At 50.7% G+C, this 6,952-nt stretch overlaps 1 long non-coding RNA gene across 1 annotated transcript; it reads right to left on the reverse strand.

Annotated features, from left to right (window-relative positions):
• Positions 1-875: 875 nt before the first annotated feature.
• Positions 876-5,954, reverse strand: LOC306664057. Its single transcript, XR_013764622.1, has 3 exons — positions 3,790-5,954; positions 3,443-3,536; positions 876-1,898 (listed from the first exon to the last, which is right to left on the reverse strand). It is a non-coding gene; the product is annotated as an uncharacterized lncRNA (long non-coding RNA).
• Between the last annotated feature and the right edge of the window lie 998 nt (positions 5,955-6,952).

The raw sequence follows: 6,952 nt of genomic DNA on the forward strand, positions 1-6,952 counted from the left end.
CCACGTTGGGCAGGGCTGGATAACTCCCCTCCTATGATCCTTAATCACATCTATGGAGCCTCTTTTGCCATTTGCAGGTTCCAAAGATTAGAACAAGAGCAACATTCAATTGGCCACAATTAGGAAAATATAAAAAGGGATAGAAAATGATAATGTGACCAGGAGCAGAGATCTCTCAGATTCTCCAGCCATTGTCGCAGAAGCCCTGGGTTTGTCCCCTGGGAGGCAGGAGGGCGGAGGGACAGTGATATTCACTGGCCTGCTGTGAGTGTGTGTGCAAATGCTTGAGTGTGGATGTGATTGTGAGTGTGTTGTGGGGGTGGAGGCTGTGTGTGCAGAGGAGGAGGAAAGAGCTTCATTTAAGAAGCATCTTATTTTTTTATTATTTCTGGGTACCAGGGATTGAACTCAGGGGCACTCAACCACTGAGCCACATCCCCAGCCCTATTGTGTATTTTATTTAGAGACAGGGTCTCACCGAGTTGCTTAGTGCCTCTCTTTTGCTGAGGCTGACTTTGAACTCGTGATTCTCCTGCCTCAGCCTCCTGAGCTGCTGGGATTACAGCCATGTGCCACCACACCTAGCAGAAAGCACCTTATTTTTTTAAAAAGTTAAAAAACCTGGAATGGAACCACCATTTGAAGCAGTTATCCCACTTTTTGGTTTATACCCAAAAAACTTAAAATCAGCATATTACAGTGATACAGCCACATCAATGTTTATAGCAGTTCAATTCACAATAGCTAAACTATGGAACCAACCTAGGTGCCGTTCAATAGATGAATGGATAAATAAAATGTGATATATATATATATATAAAATAATATATTCTATCTACACACACACACACACACACACACACATATATATATATATATATACAATGGAATATTACTCAGCCTTAAAGAAGAATGAAATTAAGGCATTTGCCAGTAAATTGATGGATGGAGCTTGGGTGTTATGCTAAGTGAAATAAGCCAATCCCAAAAAAAACAAAGGCCAAGTGTGTTCTCTGATATGAGGATGCTAATGCACGTGGGGTGGGGTGCTAGGGAAGAATGGAGTTACTGTAGATAAGGTAGAGGGGAGTGAAGGGACGGGGGTGTGGGGGTAGGAAGGATGGCAGAATAAATCAGCCATTATTACCCGGGAACATACATACCTACACCATTGGTGGGATTCTACATCATGTGTAACCAGAAGAATGAGACATTATTCTCCATTACATATGATGTATCAAAGCACATTCTACTGTCATGTATAACTAATTAAAACTAATTAAACAATTAAGAAACGAATTAAACAATTCAGAAAAAAAGGGAGAGGGAAGGAGAGTAGCCATGTCAGCGGTTCTGAGACAGCGAGCAGTGCTTCTGGTCCTCTGGGACTCCCTCATCACAGGCAGGAACCCTGGGAGTCAAACCTGGGACTCTTCCCATGCTCTCGGCTCGCCCTGAGCCCAAGTCAGCCTCCTGCCACTCAGCAGCCCAGGCCCCCGCTGGCTGGCGGCTCCTGAGCCCTGGGCCTGGCTCCCTCCTCCGTCCTCGGTGCCAGGCTCGGGGCTGGTGAGCTGGGCTGATGCACAGGTGAGTGCCAGCCAGAGGACGTGTGTGACCTCCTGCAGACACGCTTGGTCTCTCCTCTGCATTCCCGTCATTCAGCTGCATGGTTCACTTTTAAATCTAGTCACATATAATACAAACTTGTACTTGGTTTTGGAACCCATCTTGCTGAAACGCTGTGGAAATCTGTCATGCTGCTTCACTGGGCAGCCCAGTCCAGTGGAAGACCCGGGCGCTGTCCGTGGTGGCTGACACCTGGACACCCGCACACTTGCAAGAACGCTGCTTTCCGCGGCATCGCGGTGCAACAGTACAGGCAGCTTCCAGCTTAGAATCTGGGACTCACAAAAGGAAGGAGGGAGGGAAGGAGGAAAGAAAGAAAGAAAGGAAGGGAAGATTGTCTACTGTCCTTGAAGAAATCTGGCCATTTGCTGGCATAAACTTTGGTCGATCCTGGCTCTTCTCTCTGGATGTCCAAGGACCTGAGCAGGACAGTTAGAGCCAGGACAGCCCAGAAAGCAAGGACTGGGTGGGGCCCAGTCCTGCACAGAAACGTTGGGGTGCCCACTGCTGTTCTGCTGCAGAGCTGGTCTCAAGGACCACTGAGCCCCAGGACCCATTTCTCTTCCCTCCAACAGCAGGACTGGCTATCCCCCTGACTGAGAGTGAGATATGGAAGCACCTGGGAGGCAGTGTGGCCAGCAAAGGCTAGAGGTTTAATGCAGTGAGAAGGGTTGGACCCAGCAGGTTGAGCCCACTTGTCTGGTGAACTGGTCATGGGGTAAATGGAGAGGGAGGCTTAGCCGGCTGACTTTGAAGACTGGAAGGCATTCCCGTCAAAATTTCCTGTGGCTATGAGGGTGGTCTGACTGTGACATATGTCACCCCCTACACCAAGGTTGGCTCAGGGGGCTGGCTGTGACATAGGTGTCCCCTTCCTCCCTCACAGTTCCCTGTACTTCCCTCCGGAAGCTGCATGCTCAAAGGGGACAAGAGGCCCGTTCTTCAGGTGAGGGTAAAAGGTAGCTGTGCTCCCCACTGGGACCTCCAGGCGAGCTCTTGAAATCCTTTGGCTGACAAAGCACTCCAGAGTCCAGCCCTGCCAAACGCATTGGCAAATATCCACCAGGAAAGTGGAACCCTTCCTGGGTTGGAACTCTATCAGGTCTTCCCTTAATTGCCATCAAGCTTGACCTAAGGGGTGAGGGAACCCTCCTGCCTTCTGAAGTTCCACTGAAACAAACTGGCAGTAGATTAACAGGCGGAAAAGCCTACGGATTTATTACCACACCAGGGCTTCCAGGAAGTAGAGCACCCAGCAACCCGGTTCTGGGTGTCTCTTCCTGTGTCTCTTCCTCGGTTATGACTTTTCAGAGAGAAGATGGAAGGTGATAGTGCTTCTCTTTGGTGGATCTGGCCTCAGGTAGGTGAAGGAACTTGGGAAGGCCTCTTTCGGCATCTGCTGATCCCCAAGTGTCTTCAATTTAAAATAATCGGCCTTCCCGGGCACTGTATTTTCAGGTGACATTCAGGCCCAAAGCCTTTGGTATTTTCCTGCAGGTCTAGCCAGCTCCCTCTCCAGCTGTCCACTTTGGAGCCTCATCTCCTTTCTGGAAACCTGCCATGGTCAGTGCCTTCTCTCCTGTCCCACCTGCCGTGTCGCCATCTTGGAGAGGCCTTCAGAGTAAGTCCTCCCTACCATCCCAGCCTCTGTGTCCTGTGAGTCCCATCTGTTGTGTACACTGGCTCGTGGCTTCCCAGGGCCCCCAGGGCATACTCAGCAGAGAAGTCACTGGATAAATAACCACAGCATGATAATGAGGTCATTAATTCCCCTCACGTGTGAAGGTCCAAACTCTCACTGTGCGCGCAGACGTACCCTCCTGGCCCAGCCAGCATCTGGGACTCGCCTTGGTTGGCTCCTCAAGGCACTGAGCTCATTCATCTGGTATCCCCCTGGCTTCATGCTCTTCCTGTTTGGAAATGGTAAATGCCGTCGTTGCTTGATTTTTAATTACTTTCCTCTGATTAGCTCAACTTTAACCTGCCTTATCATACCAAATATTAAATGTGCTTAATTGGTTTTTTGTCTTGTCTTTTTCTTTTTGAGGGGAGTGGGTACTGGGGATTAAATCCAAGGGTGCTTTTACCACTGAGCTAAATCCTCAGGCCTTTTTAAAAGTTTTAAATTTTAGGACAGGGTCTCACTAACTTGCCCAAGCTGACCTCAAACTTGGCAATCCTCCTGTATCAGCCTCTGGAGTCACTGGGATTTCAGGCGGGTGCCTTGTGCCCGGTGCTTAATCGTTTTAAAGAGTTTACATAACACTCCTGGAGAGAATTCTGATGGCCTGAAATCAGAAACACAGGAAAGGGCGAGAGGGAGGCCTCAGGGTCTAGGGCTCATGCTGCTGGGCTTGGACTAGTCCGTCACCCACCCCACAGAGAGGACCCAGAGTCGGTCTTCAGACCTCACACTCCTACCATCACTTTGGTCTGCCACCAGCAGCCTCAGGACACGTGCTGAGGAGCGCTCAAGGTGACCTGGGGCCCGTCCTCCCAAGGCCCTTCCCAACTTCCCCGAGCAGCAGGAAGGCCCCTCCCTGCTCCTTCCCAGCCTCAGAGGTCGCAGCGAAGCTCACCTTCCCAGAACCGCCCCCAGGTGCTGGTGGGTTTCTGGCGGCTTCGCCCTGTGACCATGGGTGCTGGGGGTGGAATCTGTGGCCTCCTCACCTTCGCATCTGCAGGGCCCCTGCAGAGCTGGTGTCCAGCAGGTGTTCACTGAACACAGAGGACAGAGAGGAAGGCTGACAGGGGCAGAGAGGTGAGGGCAGAACGCTACCTGCTGGCTCCTTTCCCCTCTGACCCCAGGAGCATGGCACTGGGCAGAAACCCAAGGAGGCCTGTGTGGCCCCCATGCACCAGGCTCCCAGACCGTGTTCTGAGCACAGTGGAGCTGCGAAGGCACAGTCCCTTCTGCAGGGGAAGCTTGTCTGCCCGCCTGGGTCCTTTGCTGAGCCTCTGCACACGTCCTTGCATCCACTCGCACAGAAGGCCATAAACTCTTAGGGTGAGTTCTCTGATCACAAATTAGTGAATGCTTTCTGAACATCATGATATTTCCAAGTCCTGAATTTTCCAAAGAGGATGGGACACACTTGTAAGGGTTACTGGGATAATTTTATGGGTCATTTTGGCTAGGTGTCTGTGACCAGTTGTTGGGTGAAACACTCATCAAGGTGCTGCTGGGAAACTTTGTCAGGTCATGACATTTATAATCAGTTGACTTTTAAGTAAAAAAGATTACCCCTGATAACGTAGGTGGGCCTTGTTCTAACAGTTGAAGACCTTCAGAGCAAAACTAGTTTCCCAGAGAAGACAGTTTTCTGACGCAAGCCGGGTACATAGAAATCCTGCTGAGTTTCCAGCCTGCTCACTGGTCCTTGACTCTCACAATCAAGTGAGCTAACTGATTAAAATAAATCTCATCCATCCCTCTGTCCATCTCTGTCCATCCATTCATCCATCTATCCATCCATCCACCCTATTGACTCTGTGTCTCTGAAAAACACTGATGCATGTACAAATGCAAAATACGATGCAGATATAAAAACACCTCAATTAGGAACTAATTAATGCACCTGCATGAGGAACAGAGTTTTTGATAGGAGTACCTGGTTCACTTTCTGAATCAATCGAATAAAATCCATTGGAAAATTGCTTTCCTTTCTGCTTTTCTTATACTTCAGAAACCTGGTTGAAATAAGTGAACTCACTGTTGTGTGATTAATGTTCCTTAGCTGAATGTTATAAATGTGATTTGATCAATGATAAGCCATTGGCATGCCACAGTTCTAATAGATAAGTTCAATAGATTTTATGCATAAAAACCTGGTCACTACTTTTATCTCTGTAATAATGCAATTCTATGGGGGAATTCATATCGTGCTGTTGTTATTGCAGAAGGGTTTACAGACCGGGGATGAGTTTCTCCTCTGAGAGCGAACCAGGCACAAGAGCGGCCGCAGGTGCCTCAACTCCGGCTGCACCTGGGCTGCTGCTCTCTCTGGAGCCCAGCCCCGGCCCTGCAGGCTCCCTGGCTCCGTGGCACTGGCACCTCTCCAGCCTTCCAGTTTACAGACCAAACGCCTTGGAGCCGTGCTTCGGACTCTCTGCTCTCCACCTCCACCACGCCCAGGCCCAGCCGCCCCTCTCAGAACTACTCCCTCACCCGGCTAGCACGTGGGTCCCGCACCGTCAACTGTCCCTGTCACTGAAAGCCTCCCAGTGCGTCTTCCTGCTCTGCCCCCACTCCCTCCGTCTCCCCTCCATGCAGAAGCCAGAGGGATCCCTAACCCTGCACCAGATCCAAGCCCTTTTTGGCTCCAAGTCACCAGGGGTTCCTGGCTGGTCAGGAGGAGAGTCATGGACCTCAGGGCTCCACATCCTCCAAGGCCCTGCGTCCTCTGCCTGGCTTACACTGCCCTGAGCTCCTGCCACCCCACAGGCCGGCCAGCACGCCCCACCCCTCGGCCAGTCTTTGCAGGGCTCTTGTCTGTGGCTCTCCTCCCCCACCACCCCTGCGGCCGGCCGATTCCCTCACCTCCGTTAGTCCACTCACTTATCACCCTCTCATCACCTTCTTGATGGCCAGTTGACACTCGTCTTTCCTCCCCGGCTCCCTGCCCCCAAGTCCTGCCTCAGTGTGACTTTCCCCTGTTTCCTTGGCACTGATGGCCTTCTGCCAGGCTGCTGAATTCACTGATGTGTGGTATGTGTCGATTTCTGTTTTCTCCCGCTAGCATCGAAGCTTTGTTCACAGATGTTTCTCAGCATCTGGAAAATACCTGGTGCCTGCATGTGGTAGGTGCACATGAAATATTTGTTGATTGAAAAACACGAAGCATGAATAAAGTTCCTTGCTCCTGGGGAGGGGCTGGGGGACTTGGGGACTTGGGCAACTCCTGGCCTTTCCTACAACTGGAGTCTGAGCAAGAAAGCTTTGACTGGGCCAGTGCAGGAGAGGTCAGAGAGGGAGTCCAAGGGGACATTGGTGTTGGTGGAGACAAACAGGAAGCTACCCGGGTGGGTTGGCTGCTCCAGGGCTGAGACGCGTCTCCTTTGAGATTATCTCCTCCTAATTCATGCTCAAACATGGGACATTCTGACCATGGTGAAACCACCCAGGTACCAAGAAGGTATGCCTTGCATTCTGGCCATGAGGCAGATGGACCCACATTGAAAGTCCCTCAGTACTAAAAAAAAAAAAAAATACACACACACACACACACACACACACACACACCAGGGATCGAACCCAGGGGTGCTTTACTACTGAGCCACATCCCCAGACCTTTTTTGTTTTTCATTTTGAGACAGGGTCTTGCTA

Source organism: Sciurus vulgaris (genome assembly GCF_902686455.1).
Source record: "Sciurus vulgaris genome assembly, chromosome: 6".
Classification (NCBI taxonomy): Eukaryota; Metazoa; Chordata; class Mammalia; order Rodentia; family Sciuridae; genus Sciurus; species Sciurus vulgaris.